This window comes from Manacus candei, unplaced genomic scaffold (assembly GCF_025592945.1).
Source record: "Manacus candei isolate 608988 ecotype Guabito, Panama unplaced genomic scaffold, ASM2559294v1 h1tg000002l, whole genome shotgun sequence".
Lineage (NCBI taxonomy): Eukaryota > Metazoa > Chordata > Aves > Passeriformes > Pipridae > Manacus > Manacus candei.
The window spans coordinates 12907722-12930268 of record NW_026138050.1 but is presented as its reverse complement, the minus strand read 5'-3'; the positions used below and the strand labels follow the sequence as shown (position 1 = coordinate 12930268).

Below are 22547 nucleotides of genomic sequence, written 5' to 3'. Positions count from 1 at the left end.
TGAAAGGGTGAGGCCTAAGTGATTCAGACAGCTTTAATTTCCTTTTCAAACAGTGATTTCAGAGCCATTTGGTTTGTAGAATATGACCTGATGTGGAGCTCTGTGCAATTCCATGGAACAAACTGTTTCCAGGGTGGGCTTTGTGTCTTGTGCTCCAGGATCTAGGGAAACATCTTTGAAATTATCAGTGGTATATTCCAACAAACACTGGCTAGATTTGATATATTTAACCTCAGCCTTTAATGTGGATATACCATTTACTATATAAGCACTTTCAAAGAAAACTAAGTTTATGTCACTGTTAAGACTGAGATTAAAATTAGATGTCATAATACTGTATTAAGCTGTGCCTAAATCCTTGGAGAATTGTTTCTTTAAAAACAAGAATTTATATATATATACAAGTATATATATAGAGAGAGGTACATAACAGATGTATATGTAATATGTATATATATGTGTATCTGTGAGTATATACATATAACCCCCCCATATTTTTCAAATAATTAGATTAGAAATTTTCCTTGTATTCAGCCTTTAAGTCAGAAGTGTCTCTGTGTGTCACCAAGAGCATCCTTCCACTTGCAGGGGGACTCTCAGTAGTGTATTTGAAAAAAACATCTGTCAAGTGGGGGCTGAAGGAAAAAGCCTTCAGACTGAGAGCAAATGTAACAGCTATAGGCTGCTGAGAACCTGCACAATTAGGGCAAGAAATAAATAAAAAGAAGCCTAGATTTTGATTACAGAAGCCTCTGGGGGCTGTTTTGTCCTGGATGGGGCTGGAGACCTTGAACATGTGTTTTATATTCCTCTCAGTGTAGCAACATGGAGAACTCAGGAAGAAGAAATCCAGTTTCTCAGGCTGACACTTTCTTAAAGCTGTGAATCTTGATGTTTTAATCTCATGCATTTCGATAGTGCTTGATATTCATAACTGGTAGGTTTGATAAATTTTTAACAAGGAAGTTGAAGATAATGAGAAAACACAAGGGAAGTTTTGCATTTCGCACCTTGTGCTCAAGCCTTCAGGTTTAATTTTCACTTTTTGCACCAAGAATATTCCTTGGAGGAAGACTGACTGGATCACATGTTGCCCTAAGCTGGCTTTAATCCATTAAGGTAAAATCAAACCCCAAACCCTGCAGAGTTAGCTTTCCAAACTCCCAATTTTATTAAAGACAACGGTATCAGCATTTGAGAGTCAGAAAGGATCCGTTTAAAACCAATATAAATATATGTTTTTACTCATAACCTGTGGGATAAATCTTGTCATCTCTGCATAAGTAAAATAACAAATATATCAAGATGGGAATAGTGTTTAAATGTGTGCATGCCCTGCTTGTACTGTGGAAAAGAAAATCTCATAAAAATAGATAAAAAGAGAAAGCTGATAAAAATCGAAACTGAGACATCAGAGTGGAAACACAATTCAATTTATTTTAATTTGTAGTATTCTAAATATTTATAATTCATAAAATTATATTAATATGAGACTGGAGTTCCCAAGTTTGTTTTGAAGGGAATCTTTATGCGATGGCAACAATTTTCTTTCTGTTGCATGAACCTGTTTCACTTAATATATATTTACTTTCACACAAGTATCACAATAAAGAGTGTGCTGCATGTCATTGTATTTACTCAGAGGGGTATGGGGGTTCTAACACTTTCTTCTCATTAAGTATAAATTAGAAGGAGTGACTGTAAGATGGTGGTTACAACTCTGGTTGGATTTAGTGTCTTAATGAGAGGGAAGGAGGAGGAAGAAGCAGAATATGTGTCTCTAACAGTGCCTTGCATGTAGGATGTACATAGAATTCTGTGCTGTGTGTAATCCCACTGAATTCACTCACTGGAATAACCCAATGTGGGCACAGCTTTACATACACAGACTGAATGACCTGCAGAGTCCTGTGGCTGCCACATTGTCTCGTTATTAACAACATCACTGATATCACAGAAGTGTTTCTCCTACTTTTCCCACAGTTTCTGAGGGGGCTTTAACTTAAATAGCATCATGCTGTTTTTAGCAGCTTGATTCCCCATGAAAGACCTGTGCCAGGAAACCCCTGATGTTTGGACATGGTAACATGTTGGATGTCTATAAATGACACCTGCTGGCACATGGACATGGTGGATTTTAGGAGAGCTAAGGAATACACAATTTCCAGTTGCTGCTGTGTGAACTGTTCTTGACAAAACTGTGTGTTGAAGCAAAGATTTCACAAGCATTTTAAGCTCTGGTCCATGTTTTTCAGCAGCTCCTGCTGTTTACCATCTGTGTATTTGCACTGATTATTTAAAAGATATTACTATTTCATAAGATATAATGGCAAATGAATTACATACTTTTAAAAGGGTATAATGTGTTGGGTTATTTTAATTCCTAGTGTATAAAATCCTATTCATTAAAATTCCATTACTACTATTTTAAATTAAAAGAAAAGAGCCTGACTAAGGATTAAGGGCATTGACTTTTTTACAAAAATAAAGTGCAAGCATTTTTTTGGGAGCATATTGTTACAACTGCTGCTGTGTCTGCTGTCGTGACACGTGTTGTTGCTTCAGTTATTTCAGGAGCCATTGTTTGGCATATCAGACAGGCACAATTTGTAGTGAAAACTTTATGTTTTAAAGTACAGCTTCAGGTTGGCTCAGTGACAGCGAGTCAGTTGGGTTTCTTGTCTGTGGGCTGTGACCCAAACACTGTAACTCTGGCATTAATGGGTACCAATGAAAATGTCTCCAGGAGGAGGTGTTGGCCCAAACCTTTTCCACTGGGCTAAATCAAGACTTGGGAAACCTTGGAAAGAAGAACTAAACATATCTGGTTAGTCTTTTGGGAACCCTGTTGGAAACTCTTGTAGGAGAATCAATTGTGATGTAAAAGCCACAGCTTTGTAAAAAGTATGTTTTAATTATTAAGGATTCACCCGCTTCTGTAGCATCTCTGGAATCTTTTGCCACCCTTCTATGTGTGTAACAAATTTAAGTTGACAACCTGTTTTGCAGTTGTTCTTGGTTTTAAGTGGATCATCTCTGGCAGACTTAGTCTGAAATGTGTGAACAGTTTGAAACGAGCAGATCTGTTTCAGGACCTGATTTGTAGAATGGAGATGATACTTTCTATAAGGAATATGTTAATAAAATGGTTTGAGGCAGATACAAAACCTGTCATGGAAGTGGAAATAGAGTTCTGAGAGACATGTTTCTGTATAAAAATACCCCTAATGATGGGGTGCAAGGTTTTATTTTTTCTTGACTATTCCTTCACATCTGGATCATATGAAAATAATTCAGGAAGCACAGGTTTCCTTCCTTCCTGTCTGGCCATTTAATGTTCTTGTCTCTTTGGAAATTCAAAGTATAATGATATACAATACTTTCTTGGAATTAAGGGGTGTAACTGATAAATGTTTTTGTTTGTTTCTCATTGAAAGTATGAGATGAAAGCAGTGGGTATTTATGTTGCAGTGCTGGTGGAATGATGTGTGGTTGTGACAGATGAAGTATATGGACACTTTGAAAAATAGACAAAGTGATGCACTTACATGTTTGCCTTGGTGTCTCATCATTCCTTGTAATCTTCTGTAATCTTCTTGTAATCTTCTGTAATTTCTGAGCATACTAAAATTAATTCTAAGCATACTAAAATTAATAATTTTGAGTAATTATGTTAAAGACCAAATTATATTCGATATGTTGTCATCAAGTTGATGGCAAGCTCCTCTTGGCTTTGTTGGAAGTAAATCTATAACCCTGAAAGTTATTACTATGTTACTATCTAGCTCTGATCAGTTCCTGATCAATTCAGCTGCTGATGGGAAATATTATATTTGTTAGGATAGTTTATTAAATAAAAGAGAAAATACTATTTAGCATGAAGGAAAACCTACATAGAAAAGTGAACTGAAAGTAATTAAATACACAGAATAATTCTCTGTTCTTAGCAATACTGTTCATTTAAGATTCTAAATTAAATATAACTTTTAAATTAGCTTCTATGGGATATTATTAGAATTTGTGGATGGGTGAAGACAGCCTGTAAAAACACCAGTATTGGTATTGCTGCTGGGGATAGCTTTAAAAATAGGATACAAAGCATTTTTTTTCTCTCTTGAGAAATAGGGTGGTGAAAAAAAAAAACCACCTAGGGAAAATAAAACTGAGAAAGGGAGAATACTAAGAATGGTATATGATTCAATAACAGCCCTGAATTGCTTTGTTGGCCAGCTAATGAAGCATGGAGCCAAATTCCAGGGCTGACATCAGTCAGTGGGTTGCATTTAGGGCAGCGGGGTTACAGGTCTGGGGAAGGGGGACTGAGAACTGGTAAATATGCTTCAAAAAAGGGGAAGGATCAACTCCATTAGTTTCTGCTGTTTGTAAGTAGCAGGTTTCCCAATTGCTGCTGCATATGTTGCATTGTTACCCTGTCTGCAGGGCTCATATATCATTTGTTACAAATACACGAGCATAGACTTCACCAAAATCAGATTTTAAAACATAACATTCATAGTGCTGTGACAATACCTTTCTTAATAAATCTGTGCTGTTCCAAAACTTACAAAGGCAGAATTATTGCTGTTTTTCTCATTTGAAGTATTTCCAGTTTAAATTCTTAATGGTGCAGCTCCGTTTGTTCCGTGTGTCCTAATTAAATTGCTTCCTCGCAGATCCTTAGGTTTCTTTGTGTGGAAATTTGCATTTCCATTTAATATCATTATCCTAATGACCACATATGGTCATTGTTTCAGTTGCTAATTATTTTGAACAGGTAATGTAAAAACATGTCATTTGATTTAAAAAATATACCTATTTTAAATATGGCTTATAGCCAGGTACTAAACTACTAATTTTGCTAAATTTTGCCATGGTTTGTTTGAAATTACTTTTTGCTATCATCTTAATTTCAGTCTTAATTTTTTTTTTCTTAAATTGAAACTGGTGGACAAGTGTGTAATAAGGATTTGGTAGCTATGAAAGACAGAAGATCAGAAAACATATATCTGACTTAATCCAATTTGATAATAAATGGAATGTTTTGCTGCTTATCAGTCCTGAGGAAAAAAAAAATCCATATTCTGCTTTGATATCAACAATACCACAGAGACCACCTGTAATGGATGAGGTGTTTCTCTTCCTGGTCTTCAGTAGTAAGGCTACTAAGCTTTTGAATTCCTGGATTATCCTCTGTCATGGACATAAAGGAAAAAGAGATGTAAAAAGACATTGGCTTGGCTAGGCTGGGTTTAACTAAGCTGGGATTTATCCATCCAGAATGTTCTCTCCACTCATGAGCTGGCACTTCTCAGTTGCTTCATGATCATAAGGACTCTCCTCCCTACTATTTTCAAGAGGTTTAATAGGATGAAGATACAAAAACGTGGTGGCAAAGTCTTCCTGGCTGCAGAAAGTAATGATTTACTAGTATAAAAATCTCATCTTGCAGTGATCACTAGGAGCTTTTTGGCAGTACTTAGATTTGGTGAAGGAAATGAATGTTAGCACCTCTCAAACCACATGACTCTCAGGAATTCTTTTTTTGCCCTTCCTCATCAAGGCAGGCACCTTCAGTGAAACAATTGGGATGCAGGAACCTTCCAGAACCCTCTCTCCTCTTTTGATCCCAGTGCCTCCCTCCTCAGTGTTCAGGATCCCAGGGTCTGAATTCCAGCAATTACTGCTGGAGTGACATCACTAAATTATTTTGAAACCAAAGCCAGTGGTCTCCTACTGTCTTGCAAACTCAAAGGAGATAAAACTAATCTTCCAGAGATGTTTCATTCAGCTACAAATTAATGCACCTGATTTATTTAGGTGATTTTCCTGGAAATATTTTATGGGATAGACTGTTGAAAGTTTCTGTGAAAATTGATGGTTTTTCTTTCTCTGCGACCGTAAATACTTAGTTTGTTTCTTGTTAGATAATTTTAACTACAGTAATCAGGTTTTCTAGGTGACCTGGCATATTTATATGGATAAAATGATGAAAATAATCAATGGAGAATGGTAAGAGTAGAGTAAAAAATTAAACTAGATTTACTAGCACAATATGTTATTGACCTAATGAGATTAGACTGTACTCCCTACTGCACTTCAGGGAGTGTAATTCAATCTGTGCTCACTTGCAGTGGTTTAAAACACTCTTCTGGCAAATATTTTTTTCAAATGGCTTCCCCAATCCTTAAAAAGCTGTGCCTTTTTCAAAGAGGCATCTCCAGCAAGTCCTGCTCAGTGCCAGAATGGATGGGTGAGTGTGCCTGGATGAGCCCAGTTCTTACAGGTTATCACACGGCATTGACTCAGTGGAACCTCAGGAGGTGATCAGGTCCAATCTTTCATTCTCTGTGGCACCAATGCCAGTGCTAAATCAGTCATGGATTTGTCTAGAAAAGCCTTGAAAACCTCCAAAGATGGAACCCATGCAAAGCTTTTCATCATCTCCACGCTCAGCCTGCCAAACTGGTTGGTTGTTTTATGTTGACACGGCTGAGAAGAGCTTGGCTCTGTCATCTCTCAACTCTTACAACTCAGAATTACTCTTCAAGTAATTGTAGGCCACTGTTAGTTGCCTCTTAACCTTTTCTTTGCCAGACTGTACAAGTCTTTCCCTCTGCCTCTCCTCCCATGTTCTCTGTGTTAGTCCTTTTATCACCATCTAAAACCACTGGCAGGACCTTCTCCAGTTTTACATCTTTCTTAAACTGGAGGAGAACCAAACTGGGTGTGGTTATTGTCTGTTACTTTCTGAGAGAAAACTAGTTAAAGAGCTGATCTAAAAGATCAATTGCTCATGAGAATATCTGAAAATATCTGCCTGTCTACATTACCTTTTTATTTTAGCTGTACTGCTTCTGGTGTTCCTGTCAAGCGTTAACACCAGATACATGAAAAGGGTTTGGAGCTATAGGCTTTTTTTGCATTAATCAGTAATATTAAATTAGTTGGCTAAATATTGCTGCATTGGCAGAAATTCAAGACAGCCTGAAAAGGATGCAAAAACTGATCTCAGCTTGAAGAAAGATACTGGTCTGAGTTCCCATGAGGGGATCCTTAATGAGGAGGCAACTGTGAGGAAGCAAAGCACTTTTTGTGGAGATGTTGGCAAATATGTTGGGTCAGGAAAATTTTTAGGCTCCTTATCCGTGGCATGTGGTTTGGGGATGGTCTTGAGGATGTTGTCAGGTATGCTTTACTAAGAAACAGCCTTTCTCAGACACATGGTGTGATTGTTGGGGTTGTCCTGTGCAGAACCAGGACCTGGACTCAGTGATCCCTGTGGGTCCCTCCCAGCTCAGTGTATTCTCTGATTCTGTGATTGATTTGCTGGTATTGGCACAACACTTAAGAGAAAGGCCAGAAAAAAAAAAAAAAAGCTATTTGTCAACCAGATACTCTGGGGAGATGTATTTTAAATCTTGGGTTTTCAAGGGTTTGCCTGTGTTCGAAACAAAGTATTGATTGCCACTGTAATCAAATAAAGATTTTATTGGTTCTCACAAGTACATTCCAGGCAAACAAGGCCAGAGTTAGTGAAATGGTTTTCCATGCAAGAATAGGAGTTATACTTATTGATGTTTCCCAGAGTCATCTGGACTTTGTGTGGGATAAAGGCTCTTCTCAATCACATTTTATTATGGCGTAGCTTTATGTGACTAATGATTTTAAAATATATAGTTTGAAATTAATATTTTGTATTGCTTACCTAACTGCATATATGTAAATGTTTACTGCATTTAAAAATTTTTTAGCAGTGAATCAGTGAATATCCCAGAATTATTTGGCTTATTTTCATTTTCAAATGTTTGAATCTTTCATTGAGTCCTTTCATGCATGTTTATTTCTATTAGGGGTTAGATATGCTTTCAGTCCTGGTTTAACTTGTACAAGTATCTGAATCACAGAGCTGTAATTATCCTGTGTCTGTAAACTGAGTAACAAGACAATCTGAGGAATCCTTTTTTTTTTTTTTTTGGATATTTGTCAGTCATATAGCAATGTTTGTTATCAGGGTTTGTTCAGGTTGATAACAGTGGAACAGAATGACAAAAGCTGGATCAATTGTTTTCCCTAATCAATAAATCCACCTCTGAATTTGTTGTAGCGTAAAATCATATTTATAGACCGACAGTCACGAGCAGAACTCATCTTTTGTTTACCTGCTAATTATTGAAATGATTGTGCACAGGAGTGTTTCTGATTCATTGGCTCCTGTTGGTGCTGCTTTTTAATTTCACCTGCTGAATTCTGCCCTCGTGTGAAGTATCCCTGTGTTGGGCAAAGAGTGTCATTGAGCCCCTCCTCGTGCCAGACCTGAGCATTAGAGCAGAGTTATCATCTTGGTCAGGCTGAGCCAGTAATTGCCAGGGCTTTGTGGCATTATCTCTATAACTTGGCAAATACAATCAGTCCTTTTGACTCCTGAGTTATCAGATGTTTTATAAGAGAATTTCTTTTCTTCCTGATGTATTTCGCTGGGAGGAAATTATATTTAAGCAGCAAGTCATTTGCCTGAATTCACACTGTTGGTTATTGCCCCCTTTGTGACAGTACAGAATTGCATTATGCTTTATGACTTTTCATCTTCTTGAAGGATGACAATTCTGTTTAACAAAAACCGTGCTAGAACTGCAATCAAAAATGCTGAGTACACTACACACCAGAGGGTTAATCAGAAATTCCTGAGAGAATAGTAAAGCATACACATTTTTACATTTATGGACACTGAACCAAATCCATTTTTTTAATGGTATGGATTTTTTTTTCTTGATTAAATGATGGAGCTGGCCATAGATATTCTTGTCATTAATCAATAATTTCTACTGTTTTAATTTTATGTTATGAAAGGCTAGAAAGCACAGCTGACTTAGAGAATACTGAGTTGACTCAGGTAAATGATTGCCAAGGGATGGCGATTTATTATGAAATCTGGGAAAGAGCAGAGTCAATCTTCCCACCCAACCCTTTTTTTATCAAGCAGAATCAGATTTGCCAAGTAATGGAAGCAAAAATCCTCCACTTAAGTCAATTATTTCAATCTCAATTTAAAATAATGTTCTTGTCAGAAAGTATTTAATCTGAGTACTTTTACTGGTCTGAGTCTGCTGCTTTGTGGACTGAACACCTCTCTTTTAATGGTATTAATGATATGAAATTGTGAGTATCTGTAGGCAAGGCATAAATCTCTGTAGGATCAGAATCCCGTGTTGTACTTACTCACAGGTAGTAAAGTTGTCTGCTGGGCTGGCTACAAGTTAAACTGTTCCCTCTATTATATGATACAACAGACCATGATAAATATTAATTTGGTTTGTTTGCTTGATTGTTGTGAAATTATCCATTATATTTATAAATGTATTTTTACTCTGATAACAAAGGCATGCTATTTTGTAGGGGTGTGTTTTAATTTGATCACTCAGCAATAAATGTAGTGTGTTTATCATTTTCAGGACTGCTTTTTGTTTACCAATTTTGTGGTTCATTTTTAGGTTTGTGTTAAAGTATGTGTCATTTATGAGGTCATTTAAGTGGTGAGTGAATAATTGGTAGCCCCTGATGCAGGAATACAATAATAAATAATACTGATTCCTAGTAAAGTGTTCAAATGATGAACTTTTGAATTTCAGTGTGCTTAAAGTAAGTATGAATAGTAGTAATTTTAGCTGGATTAACCTGCAAGTTCTCTGTGGAAACACAGTAGCTTAGTTGCCAGTCTCTTAACTCTGTCACTTTGTTGAGGTTGAACCAGTTCTAACTCACTAAGATATTCCTCCATCTGCTGAGTAGGAGGACAGATCTAACCAAGGAATACTATCCAGGATGAAAATGAAAAGGGAACAGAGTAAATCCCAGTTAATGTGCATAGAAGTGTTGGTTAAGCCTTATATCAGGGGTTTAGTCACATGTTCCTTTCAGAGTGACTCTTTCTGTGCTTAAATGTGAGCATGAGAATAAATGTTACCAGCTCTGGGCAAAGGCACTGATCAACTCCAATTTATGGAAGGGATTTCCTCCCCCAGCAAGGTTTGTTACTTTGGGAATTGATGAACCAAAGCCCTTTGGCTTCAGCTGTAGCTCAGCAGAAGGAACCCCTCAAGATGACACTGGCTGCATCTGGATTCTTGATTGCACAGACTGGTTTGGTTTGGGTCATTTTTAACCTCAAAACCCAGGATGGGCCCCCCTGGGAAGGTTCCCTCAGGGATAAAGGAACAAAAGAGAGTTGAGAGCTGTTTAAAGACTTTTTTCTTGCAGCACAAGAGCTCTTGATTCCCATGTGTGAGAAATCAGCAGGGAAGGCAGGAGAAGCTGGATAAGAACCTCCTGGTGGAACTGAAGTTTAAGAAGGAAATGTATCATGGGAAGAATACAGGGATGTTGCCAGCATGTGTAGGAATGGGATCAGGAAAGCTGGAGTTTGGATTAGGTAAGGAATTTGAAGAACAGGAAGAAGGGCTTCAACGGGTACATTGCTCAGGAAAGGAAGAATGATGATCCAAGTTCCTCCCATTGCAGGAGGAGATGAGGTTTGAGAGCACCTGAGGGACCTGAACCTACACAAGTCCTGGCACCTGAAGAAATGTGTCCCAGGGTCCTGAGGGAATTGGCAGAAGTAGGTTCTGGGCTACTGTCCGTGGTATTTGAAAAGTCATACGAAGTCCCCAGTGGTTGGAGAAAAGGGAACATCACATCAATGTTTAAAAAGGGTAATAACATTTGGAGATGCTTGCCTTGGAGAATTTGAGGAAATATTTTCCATTCAAAATAATCAATACATCCCAGAAGGAAGTTTTGATAGATTTTTTTTTTTTTCCTTGTCTTTGTCTAATCAAAATGTGGGCTATGGAAAAGTGTTTTCCAAGAACTTGAATCTGCTCAGGCAGATAAAATGATGTGCATTTCACATACAAATACCTCAGCCCAGCTCCTGGCGACTAGACCTTTAAAACTTTATGGGTGTTGGAATATTTGTGGTTGATACAGCCTAAAAGCTTCTTAGTGTACATTATGAATAAATGAGTGTTGTGTGTGTGACCTGCATTGTTGTATTTGCTCATTTTAAAGGGTGTTTATTAAGGCTGCACACAGAGCCCTTTCCAGCTGAACTCTAATAATATGAAAGTGTAGTGACTAAGGAATCACTCAAAAGATTACATTTTCTGTGTCTTTTATTACTGTAAACCATAAAAAGCTGCTTTGTGGCCTTCCCTGTAGCCAGTAGTCTGGGTAAATGTTTACAGATAAATATATTAAAATACTTAACTCATTTACTTATAAATCATCATAAAAAGGTAGCAATTGTAGGAAAGTAAAATCAATACAAATTGCATACGGCTCATGGGATAGATTTTATAAACTGGGTATTTTTGTTGTAATAAGATAAACATCTATGAATATTAAGCCACTTTTTTTTTTTGCAATTCAATTTTAATCTTTCAGATATAGAATGGGGACTATTTTCTCCTCACTGTGTAATTTCAATCCCCTTTTTCGCTGATGGCATTTATGATCATAAATGGAGATGTTAAAAAAATAGAGGTACAAAATTGACTGAAATGATTTGCTGAGCAGGCTGCCTGTACAAGATGCAAGTAAAAAATGCTTAAGTAAAGTTAGAACTTTAAAAAATACTCTCCTTGATCAGTTCTTTCCATATGAGGATTGAAACTGTACTGGATTATAGAAAATATAACTGAGATTGTGACCCTGGAATGGATTTAATTGATTGTCTTCTTTTTGTCATTTGGGGCTTCAGGAAATAATCAATCCAAAAGTAGTATAACAATAGAAATAATTTAGGAAGTTTTACTATAAAGAGCTTAATTCTTGTAAGAATTTGCTTAGTGTGATTTCTTCATTTTGCTGCTAATTTTACAGTTTGCTGGTTCTTTGATCCTGTGTATCCAAATCAGTCTGTCAAATGGGAAGGGAATAGATTTTGCCTGTAGTTATGGGAGCTGCTTGCAACCAGTTTTTTTAGAAAATGTTTGAAAAAGAATGATGGTGAAATAATAGTCATTTTCATACTAACAGAGAAAATAAAATTCAGGTGTTTTGAAGACGTGCTTCAAGACTGCAATCTGTAGAAAACTACTATTGCTGAAATACAGACTGATTTCCTGGTACAGGTGGTGAACACATTTGTTAAACTTGTCCTAACTTTTAAACCACTTTATTTACAGTATAATTTTATTTCTCAAAATCTGTCCTTGTGTAATGTTGCTGAGGTTTCTGGAGGCCATTAATTTGCTTGCAAAGTTGCTGCATTCTTTTAAATTCCCCAATGAAAGCAGCTGCCCAATAATCATAAGGTGAAGAGCCACCTCTCCGAGTGACAACAGGGCTTTGTGTCTTAGTCAAGAATTTTACACCAGTCTGGAGTGAAATAACTTCAGAAGATAAAACACAGAGGGCTGTAAACTTATTAAAACATGTCAGTAAATAATAGTTGGTTGTTTCCAAAATTTCTGAGGTATTTAGTTAAACACTTAGAGGGCTAATAATAAATGATATATACCCATTGTTACTTTGGTTAGTAAAAATGGTAATATTTGTGCAGAACAGAATTGCTTTTGATACCATAATGTAATTACAGCTTGGAAAACAGCAGAATAAGGCAAGAAGAAAACCCTAGGTATATGTAATTTCAGATTAAATGTCATTTGGATTGAAAAATACTGTCTGGGTGTGGGGACTGCTTTTAAACTGGGCAGGTAAACTACTTCTGTCTTACTGTGCTTTTCACTTCAGTTAATTCCAAGTGTAAAATTGTACCAGACTTTGCTGTGTGAATGAGTGGAGAGAAAATATTGTAGTTTTCACAAAGTGAAATCAAATTTTTTAGCTGCTTCTGAAACTATAGTTAGTTCTGAGTTTTTCCTTGTGTATCTGTGTAGTGATTATTAATACCCTGGGTACAACAGAACAAAATTAGGGCAGAGCAAGCTACAATGGCATCTACCCTGGAATATCTTGTGTCTTATTTAGATATTTCTGTACTTACATTCTGGACTATAAATAATTTGTGGAGGCAGAATACATTTTCACCTTTGAGATTCATGTTTGAATATGAAGAAAAAGTAGGAGAGAGTCTTAGAAATAATCAGAACCCAACAAGCATATTTATTAATTAACTCCTTGATTTCTTTTTCCTGTTTCAGTCTAATTTCGTGAGAAACTAAGCTCATGTGATTACACAGCCTGACCCACTGGTTGTCTAATATGTTCAAATACTGAAAATTTAATATGGAATATATACCTGTGTGAAACCTCTTATATGTCATTTATTTTCACTTTATAGATAGACTTTTGCTCTTCTAGCATTGCTACTTAACAGTTGTGGGAATAGTATTCATGTTTACTCATATTATTTGGCTGTATTTTTAGGCCATTTTCTTCCTTTTTTTTGGTGGTAAATATAAATAATGTTTCTCAATGTGAGCAGAATTTGCTCACTTAGCCATGTGATTACATGGTGTTTGGACATAAATTAGTGAAGAGCATTATTTAAAAGCTCTTCTTCCTAATTTTCTAACTGTTGTGGAAGTAGGAGGATAAAATATAGCAAAGGAAAAATTCATTTGGTTAAACATAGTTGCATTAAATACTGTACTTAAGAGACACTAGCTCAGATCTCTACAGAAGTGTTTTGTGTTCTTTTTTTCCCTGCAGGATGAAAATGTAGCACTCAGGAAACACGGATAATGCAGCTATCAAGTAAGATAGAAAATAGTAGCAAATGAAACAAACTCCTGCTTTTTAAAATCCCAGCAAAAAGCCATAATCCTTCTGCATAGATCCTAATAAGTTCAATTCCTCTATGAAAGTTAAGGAAAAGGGAATGATTTCAGAATTATTTTGTGTCCTGACCGTTTCCCAAAGTAGAGGCTCTGGGTGATAACTGTGTTGGGAAGTGTTTGTTTTCCAGGGTGGAGTTTTCCTTCCCCTGCAGTGTCCCGGGAAGGGCTCTTTGGCTCCATCCTGCAGCACTGGGGGGAAGGAGGAAGGAAAGGCAGGAGCTTTTGAGCCCAGGGATTGCTGACCTGCCTGGTCTAACTACAGACCAAAGCTGTCACCCTTTAGGGGTCAGAGAACTCAGAGAGGGGAGAGGAAACCCTTGGGGATCAATGACTGCGGTTCCTGCAGAGCCTAAACCACCCTTGAGATGGGCTGAGGGTGGTCAGACAACCCCCTCCCCAAAAACACCTGCTGGGTCCCTTGGATCTGAGGCTGTCATTGTCCCCCTCCCATGGGGCACAGTGGCCACACACTCTCCAAGGTGACAGAGGTGATTTTATGTGTCCTGGATGATGATGGCCCTACAATTCAAGCTGCATTTGACCTCAGCGTCACAGCTTTGGGTTGCCTCCCAGCATTAAGAACTTTGTAGTTCTGAAACATTTAAGTACTTTTGAGTGACTTCTCAGGTGCCTTGTTTGTAGACAGAATATTAGTCTGATTTTCAAGTCTTAAGTTTATAGGTTTTCTGTTAATATGGTCATCAGTAATGATATTTGTTTGTTGTTTGGTTAAAAGTATTTCAGATTCAATCTTCTGACTCATCCACCTAATATTCATCTGATGCAATGATCATTAAGATCATTGAGAGATTTCTCTTCATAATAACCAGCAGGTAACTGCTGCTCTGAGCTGCAAGAGGATTGTACATTCTTTCAAGTAGTTTTTGTTTGGGCCTTTCTAATATTTCCTAAAGTATTGCAACATTACAAAAGGTTCTCTGAACCTCAGCTTGCACCTGAATGAATGTAAACCATGTTTCTGCGCTGCCAGAAATTTCTTAAAAGGTGTTGTGCCTAAGTATAAATATAATTGTGGGTTTGATAACAGTGAAGGTACAGCAAAGTGTGACATACTGCTGACTTAAAAATCAGTGATCCAACAAGAATACATCTCATTCCTTTGGAGTCTCATGGGATTTCACAAGTGAATGTAACAAAAAAAAAAAAAAAGAAATTATCTTATCTGTTTTCCCTTCATTTACATGAGACTAATTATTATAAAAATTGTGTCCTGTTCCCTCCTCAATCTAAGGTCAGCAAATTACGGTTCTATAAACTGCAAGTCTTTATCTGATATCCTTCTAATTCCCTTCACAACAATTGTGAAAGTGCACCAGGCATTGAGAAAACAGGAATTATACTTCTTATGTTCACAATTTTAACAGTTTTGGAACCTGTCCCACAATTTGTAAGTGCAGAGTGATCATACCTTAATCTGGTCCTTAAGGGAATAACCAGTATATTTACAATAACATATATATGGGAATTTAGATAATTAGATTTTACACAAGTTGGTGTGGCTGTTCTGTGTCTTCAGTGGAAATTACTTTCTCATAGGTATATAGCAAGAGGAGTGAAATGAGTATATAACTTTATATCTTTTAACATTAAAGGGCATCTATTTACACAAAATTGTATTTTTCATGTGTATATTCTATTAAATTCACCATTACATTTGTGCTGGGTATAGTAGAGTTACCACTACTATAAATTTAGACAGCAGATAAATAAAAAAAAGGGAAGTCAGAGATATAACTGAGAAAGCCCTAATTGTAGACCAATATAATTTTGGACTTGAAGTTTTACTGGTTTGGCATGAACTGGAAAACATGCTGCAGGTTTAGGAATTGATGTTTAAACTTTTCAAGATGAGAGATGAGAACTATAGAATGTTGTGATCATATAGAAGCACTTCATTGTCTGTGGGCTTCATTCTACCCTGTGTGTGCTGGGCTTCCCATCCCTGTGATGCCCTGCTCTGCTTCTCAGGGTTCCTTCCTGAGCCTATTTTGCTCATGTAACAAACTTATATGAATTGTGTATTTTTATATATATATATATATATATATATATAATATAGCACCATTATATGAATGTTTTTGCAATCGATGCACTTTTTCCCCTGAAAATATGGAATATTAGACTTTTGTATTGGAAAAGCATGTTTTTAACATCTGGTATTCAACACTCTTTGGTGAATTTGTACCCCTACTTAGAATAATCCTTGAAACTTTTGCTCCTATCTCAGTGTTTACAATCTGAATATTGCATTCCACTGAAAAAGTGGGCACATGAATTTCAAATTTCTGTTCTTGGTCTCCCATGTGTTTGTGCACATCTAAATCCAGAGTCTGCAGTCTGTTGAAGGGACAAAATCACCCTTTTTTTGTCCATGGAAAGTACTTTGCACTAGAAATTGTGTGTGCTGCCACATGCAGACAAGTCTGGCTAAACTATTAATCCTGTGAGCATTAATAACAAAACAGGTTATGAGTTGATTTCTGGTATGATTGTTTGAGGTGTCTCACATAAAGCATCAGTTGAAACCAAAGATGGAAGGAAGGGCAAACAAATAAAGTGAATGTTATGTTTTCAATACTGAAAATATTCAGTAACTTTTATTTTTGAATGAGAAAGGGTGTTCAAAAATATTCAAATCTCTGTAAGATGTGGTAACCACCTCTAACTTCATGTCTTATACAACATGAAATATTAATATAGGCATATTTAAGGTTTCTGTTGTGGATGTTACTTAGGTATTACTGTTTTCAGTTTTCTTGTTTTTATTTTATACATATGTCAATGAATGTTGATGTGTTTTCTCTACCACTAGTTAGCTGCCCTGAAGATAATGCTGAGAGAACTGATTTTGTGCTAATTCAGTCACCCAGGGGTATTAACAATTTTATTCTGGAGTGTTTTACTTGGTTTTGCTCCTTTTTTTTTTTATTGTGAGGGAACTTACCTGTAGAAATGAGATGAAGTTCTCTAATTCCATTGCCCCTCCTTGGGTAAATATAGCAGCCTGATTAAAAGTTTCTAGAAATGTGAGATGGCTAATGAATCAACCTTATATTTCATTTCATAGTCCTTGGTTTCAGGCATCTCCATAATGAGGTAAATAAAGCAGCCTCTTGAATAATCACGAAGTATGAGGAACAAGAAATAAATTAGCAGCACAGTTACCTGAGTGTGGTGCAGTCACTCCCTGCCAAAGATCATCTGCCACTATGCTACAAGAATAGCTTTATGTGAAATCTTGTGTATTATGAATATTACTGCAAGATAAATTGCTTTTAAGTGGAATTTCTAGAATGCAATTGATTGTGTTTGCCTGGGAGGAATCAGGAATTACCCACAGTTAGCTATAACTTTGATATGCTGCTGCTGAGCAAGTAGAGGAATAATTTGGGAATGTTTCTGATAAAGGGCATTATGTTTCACATTGCCTTGGATTGCTTGAGAATCAGAAAAGCAGTGTTTTGGTAAAGTATATCTTCAATCCATCTTCTGTAGGAAAGGTAAAGGCTGAATTTTCAATTTTTTTTGTAAGTTTCTGCCTTCATCTCTGAGACTTTTCTTCTTGAAATATTTGCACATCTTTAAAGTACTTTTTTGTAACCTGTGGTTGTTTTCTTCCATAGCCAGCTCAGATTGGAATTTGCTGTATTCCATGGAACATTGCTCCAGTGTATGTTATTGAACAGAATTTTCCAGTGGTTACAAAAAACAGAAGGGTCATAAGACATAACACTGGATGAATGGCATGATTTTATTCTGGCATTCAACGGGCTTATCTCTGAAAGCTTTTCTCCATCTGTCAATTCTTGCAAATTCTTCAGTGGCAGAGCTTAGTGACAGGTAAAATCCATCCAGGAGGGGTAAGAACGTTGGAAGGTCTCTTAATTAGCTTTCTAATTTACAAAAATAGATTTTTCTTCCAGTCTTGAGTAACTTGTAAGCTACCATGGTGTTACTCACTTGAAGAAATAATTTTGGTGTGATTGCAAAGGAATCATCTGCTTTCTGAATGCTGAGTTAACAATGAATATCTTGCTTATGCAGCAGAAATTTACTCCTTCTAATGAGTGAAGAAACAAACTGAAATGAATGCAATAAACCAGATTTTCTGGAAAAGAAAGCAAACCAGTTGGATTTGATTTGAAAAGAGCGATAGCAGGCATATGTCATGTGTCATTAGAGGAGAGAACTGGCGACAGTATTATTCATTATGTGGTTTCAGAGTGCCCTAAATTGGAGTATAAGATTATTGGAAGTGGTTGATTTCCCCAGATTACGGCTTAATAGTGACTAAAGGGCCCACATTACTCATATTTGCAAAGAAAATAGTGCCAGAAAACAGCAGTGGTTGACTGGAATGAAATGTGGAGCCCTCAGGGTTTTAGCTTGAGATGCAGCTTAATTGTGTGTCTCTTGCTTAATACAAATGTCCCTGAGTCTCTGAGGCTGGTGTGCTTTCAGCACTTGCAAATTGATCCAGCAGCTTCCAAAGTATTTACTGGGGATTTTTTCCTCGCTGCTTTCTAAACAAATTATTATAATGACTTCACAGGCTAAAGCAGGGTTCCCTGTTTCTGACTGATTTTCGTTACCAAATTCCTGTCAGCTTCTGTTTATTTCCTTTATCTCTTTAAGCTTCTGCAATGGCAGGGTTGGAGTCAGGTTTCATCACTGGAACCTTCCTTTTGCCCTTCTGGAAGAATGACCAGACTGGGTTTAGGGGATGTTTGCTGTAATACAACTGTTGGCTCTTGCTAATGAAATATGTGGCACAAAACACCTTTAAACTAAAGCAATTCATGTTTTCAAGCAGAATTATTAAAGTACTCTGAGGAAGAATTCACACATATTTTTAGGGGGTATGTGTAAGCCCTACGTGGGCAATGCTTTGCTGGATTGGTTGCAGGGTATGCAGAGAGCATTCTTGAAGAACAACTAAATTATAAATGACCTGAAATGGAACACAAATTTGACCAAAAAAAAAAATCATGTTGTATTTCTCCACGATATTTAGAATTTCTCTACCAGATTCCATGAAATTAAGCCAAAATACTGCATTACTGTGAAAGAAATTGGTGGTGGTGTGTGAAGGTGCTGGACTGAAGTGCAGAAAAATAAGTTTTAATGCAGTGTTATGTTGAATTCCCGGTGTGCCAAGTAAGACTTTTAACTGCTGTATTTCTGTTCCCTGCTGATGAAAGGGAAAGTAAAGTCCTTTCTTTATCCTGGTGAAAATGTCAGGTGCAAGTAGTCAAGACTAACTTTTACATAGAAAATACCTTGGGAAAGGACCTTAGAAGCCATCCTACCCCTCTGCTTTAAAGCAACACATGGAACTAAAGTATTTAAATGTTTTATTACAAATGAGCAAAGGAGGAAATTACCCCTATATTGTGTCCTGTCTGGCAATGATCCTGATTTCTGCCTTTCCTGCAATACCTCATAAATTTAGATAAAGTATAAGAGAACCCCCAGATTCTGAAAATGATCCTTGCAGTCTTTGAATTCAGAGGGATCTCTTAAGTCTTTTTGACTCAGCACGTTGACTTAGGAAGTAACCAGGATTAATTGGTAAAAATCTATAAATAGTGATGAATTAAAAACAAGATCTTAAATATGTTCAAAATCAACTGAGCTGTTGCATCTTCTGAGTTTCACTGATCCCTGAGCAGTAAATCTCTTAAAGTTGATGTTGTGCCCATGTTCTTCAAAAAGAAAATTGCTGATGGGGATTTTTAATTGTTATTATTTCCTTTAGCTTAGAAGATTAAATAGCTGTCTTACACTGCTCAGCAAAATTTCCAATGAGCATTTATAATTTCTGTAGAAAAGGGTTTTTTCTAGTATTTTTTAGAGAGATTGCTCCCTGATTTCAGCCACTTACATAAATGAAGTTATTTATTACATTGTATTAATTGCAAATTTCTGCCTTTCAGAAATTACTTTTGCAGTTTATATTTCTGCAATGCAATAAAATATTAACTGTGCAACAAGAAGCACGATACTGGAGAATCCCTGAAGTGTCATGCCATTAATACAATGGATGGATATCAGTAAGGGTGTCTGGGGTGAATTGGTATGATTGTTTTTAATGTACAGGAGAAATTCAAGGTGCAGAATGAAATTATTCTAGTTCCTTCTAAGAGGAGAACTCAAAATTTGGAAACAGAATTTTTCTAGAAGGAGAAAACCCGCATGAAGAGTTAAAAATGACATTTGAAAAGCAGAGGCAAACACACATGGATGATGTCCCAATAAGATTTTTTTTTGTGATCACTATTTATATCTCATACATTTTCGAGATCAGTTATTAGGGGATGAAAGCTACATTCTGTTTTTCTGTATAAAACCCCACTGAACCCATCATATTTCTTCCACTTCTATGTAGCGAAAATTAATTTTTTTCAAGGTTATGTTTTTTTTTCCCCCTGTATAGTTTAATACTGTTCTTCCACCCCTTGGGCGAAGAAAAGACATCTTTGGTTATATTATATTTTTCCTAAATCAAAAAATAGTTTCACTGTATCAGGATTACAGGTGAATAAGTGGGCAAACCTTGTTCTTCAGTAGGGGAAACCTTGTTCTTAGCAGGGGTTGGGCTTGACATAAGGTTTGGTCTGGCAGAGCTTGCACAGGGAGCTCTGGGAGCACTGGGAGCTCCAACTTTCATGCTGTATGAAGCCAAAGCCCAAGGCACTCAGATAACACATATTAATAGGGACAAAACTTATAATATTCAGGGAGTAAATATTCACCACTTCCATGTTAATCCAGAAGCTGAGCACTGGGACTGTTGGATCTAAAGCCAGATGGAGAAGTATCTGCTCCTCTGTAGATGGGATCTTTGAAGACAGAGAGAGCATCAAAGAGGCAGGTCAGCAGTGCAGGGTGTGAGTGGAGCTGTGACAGGGGAGGGGCTTCAAATGGTACCTGCACCCCTGAGGGTAACTGAAAAACCTCAGTTGCATATGTCTCTGTAAAGAATCTGTGCTTTCCCTCAGTTTTCCACAAAAATACAGTCAGTGTGTGTTTCGGGCTCACAGTAAGAGGTTTCTGCTTAGGGTTTGCATGACCTTTGCACCTACAATATTTGCAGTGCTTGTTTATTCTGTCAGCTGAAAAATAAACTTTTTCAAAGAACTAGAAACTTGCAGTCTTTCCCTAAATAATGCTCTGTCACTCTCATTACTGTCTGCATCACTCACTTCAGTGCAGGAATGAGCTGGGTTTGCCATAAAAGCAGATGTGCCTTGGAAGAGCTTTGTTTTCATGTCACAGAGTTGCACCACTGGACATTCAGTGCAGTTGTAACCTGAAGGCTTCATCATTAAATGTTACCATTAACAGAAGCTCATGGTAGTGAAAGACTTTTTGTGGGTTTCTCTCTTCAGGAAGTACAATGTTCTTACTCTTAGTTAGACTGTCACCAGAGCATTTAAATGATGCTTTTTCTGTCAGGGCATGGAACAAGGGCCAGCTCAAAGGGGAGCAGCTCAAGCTGCTCGAGCAGTTTTGCTCCAGCACATGGATTTTGTGCCAAAGAATGAAATAATGTCCTAATGATGTTTAGTTAAGCTCTAATAATTATCTTAATGCAGCCTGTTGTGGCTACTATATTTGTTCAGATCTTTTACTGTTTGTAGAACAGCTCAAATGCAATTCTTAGTTTAAATTTATGTGATATTACACAATCTGAAATAGTGTTTCTTTGCATGTCTGTGTTTGGTGCACAGTTTTGTCCACTGATGGTTACAAAGTATTTGTTAAAAATTTTAGGAAAATATTTTACCAATATACAGTATCTATTGGTGTGTTTTAATTCAGTTGCACATAAAATATGTGGGGTTTATTTAAAAAATCTCTGGGATGTTTTTTGAATGAGGCTTTGTCTATAAAATTGCAGTCCCAAATGCTTCTCTGTTCTCCAGAAAATAATTTTGTTCATTTGAAACAGAATGTCAAGTACTCCAAAAGAAAGGATTTAAAATATTCACAGAAGATGCACCGAGAAATCTGATGGCAAACCATGGACAACTTGAAAGCCAAATATTATTTTATTGTCTGCATTTTAGCATGAAAAGTAAAAGCCTGCACTGTGTTTGTTTGTAGCTCTACTTTTGCCTGACTTCTCCTTCAGTAGCAAAACCTTAAACCCCTGCAATAATTTTATTCCATTTTCTCCTCAGTTCGCTGTAAGACTAAAAGGATTTTAATTAGACCCACTTCACAGGCTGTACCGAGAGTATCAGTGGTGCCTGCTCATGAAATGAAAAAGTAAATGAAGCAGAAAGATGCTGTAGTCCCAGGCACGTTTTATTGGGGTTGACAGTGTTAACTTATTTAGCAGGAAAGAGCCACTCTCTTCAGGGCTTGAGTTACTGGAGGAGTTCTGGGGTCTTTGTCACACAGAGGTTGCATTAGAATATCATAAATAGTCAGTCTTTCCCTTTAAAGTTTCTATTAAGAACAATTCTGGCTAGCACACAGATTGCATGTAAAATGTATTTTTTTTTCTTACTTTTTCTCATTCAGGTTGGAATAATAGATGTCATTTAGAGCAGTGGCACTCATGAATCTGTACACCATGCTGGAGCATTAATTTGTTCAGCTTCTTTTCAGGCTTTTCAGAGGGAAAACAGAGGTTTTTTAAAAAAATAATTCAAATTTTTCAACTCTGAATAAATCTGGTTATAATACGTGTAAATATCCAGATCTAGTGACAAATTG

At 36.8% G+C, this 22547-nt stretch overlaps 1 protein-coding gene across 18 annotated transcripts in view; it reads left to right on the top strand.

Moving 5' to 3' along the window:
- RBFOX1 (RNA binding fox-1 homolog 1) overlaps nucleotides 1–22547 on the top strand; it is a 1149451-nt gene that overhangs the window by 679351 nt on the left and 447553 nt on the right. Inside the window, exon 1 of one of the 18 annotated variants that reach the window (XM_051794924.1) lies at nucleotides 13700–13716. The exons of the other annotated variants lie outside the window; for them this stretch is intronic. The gene's annotated coding sequence lies outside the window, so the exon portion shown is untranslated. Of the gene's footprint in view, nucleotides 1–13699; nucleotides 13717–22547 lie in introns of those variants that run through there. 18 annotated transcript variants of the gene reach the window in all.